Below are 1642 nucleotides of genomic sequence, written 5' to 3' on the forward strand. Positions count from 1 at the left end.
GATATCCTTACACTCTTTAACTTTTCTCTACTAACTTCTCAATTCCTACAGCTTCTTCAAACTCATACGAACTGGATTCGACTATCGACTCCATTCTTTTCCAACCAGCATCGACATTGATTTCGGTAACATTTTATTTCGATAATGTTTTCATACTCCCTCATCTTAGGCTCTATTTAAGACAGACGGAGTAGTAGAAAATGGCTGGGGTTGTAAGCTGTTTCTGTAGAGTAGCACCATTTATGATTCTCTATATCTTACACCAATTATTTATTGCTGAGAGCACATTAATTCTCAATGTCCTGAGCTTTGGAGATAAGCCTAATGGAGTAACTGATTCCACCCAAGTTTTTCTGGATGCATGGAGTGCAGCTTGTGCCTCTTCAGATTTCAGTACGATTAGGGTACCAAAAGGGAGGTATTTGCTTCCGACTGCCATGGTTTTTAAAGGTGATAACTATAAAAGCCCAGGTATTACTCTTCGGATTAATGGAACACTCGTCGCTTTGTCTAACTACCGAATTCTTGACCAAGCTGACAATTGGCTAAGCGTCAAAACAGTTACCGGAGTCTCCATTATTGGAGGTGCACTTGACACCAAAGGCACCTCCTTGTGGGCATGCAAGTTAGCGGGAAACACTGATTGCCCCAGCAAAGCAACGGTTAGTAATTTCCTTTTTATTGTCCAGATTTTCAAGAAGTATATCATGTAGTATATGTAACTAGATTATTATTTCCAAACGCAGAGTTTGAGTTTTACAAACTCCAAAAACATTAGAATCCACGGACTAATGTTGTTGAACAGCCAGATGTTCCACATTGTTATAAATGTGTGCCAAGATGTTAACATTCAAGGGGTCAAAATCACTGCCGCCGGCAATAGCCCCAACACTGATGGCATCCATGTTCAATTGTCAAGAAATGTTGCAATCTTCGACACCTCCATCAAAATGGGAGATGACTGTGTCAATTGGCCCCGGCACCAAGGACTTGTGGATCCAGCACATATCATGTGGACCAAGTCACGACATTAGGTCAGATTTTATAGTGGTTGCATCGTCATGCTTATCTATTCATAAGTTTATGTTCACTTATAGTATAACACATGGACTAGTTATAATATGTGGCCGCATTCATTTACCACCAATAATTTCTCCTGAATAGTTAGTAGTTGTTTTGGGCACTGTTTTAAAAATTCCTGCCTAGGTGCTATGCGGCTGGCTACTGCCCCGATTAATCCCGGAGCGTTTGAAAAAACTTCAATTACAAAATGAGTCTTGGAAGATGACATTCCGTATAACATTAAAGGCTTAAAGGCTTATCGAACATAATTATAGAAATATCAACTAAAAGACCAAACTTAGCCTAGTGGTGAGCGACACCATTACAAGGCCCTTTTTTTCTTTTTGGTGAAAACCGTTACAAAGCCTAGAGATATGATTGCATAATAGGTCTATCGATGGAAACACTCTTGCTGTTTAAATCCCTACATCTGGGGCATTAAATTTTGATTTGAATCGGCAGCCGATCCAATGTAATCCACGGTGGGGGATGTTTGAAGAAGCCATTGAAGGAATTTGAAGTTGGCCGGTTAAAAAGTATTTCTTTTCTGGGTAAACTGGGGACTGAAAGCATTGGGTAA

General features: G+C 40.0%; 1 pseudogene; it reads left to right on the forward strand.

Annotated features, from left to right (window-relative positions):
- The first annotated feature begins 200 nt into the window (after nt 1-200).
- LOC137744435 (polygalacturonase-like) lies at nt 201-1642 on the forward strand (annotated as a pseudogene).

Source organism: Pyrus communis, chromosome 12, assembly GCF_041283825.1.
Source record: "Pyrus communis isolate YQ-2024b chromosome 12, ASM4128382v1, whole genome shotgun sequence".
Classification (NCBI taxonomy): Eukaryota; Viridiplantae; Streptophyta; class Magnoliopsida; order Rosales; family Rosaceae; genus Pyrus; species Pyrus communis.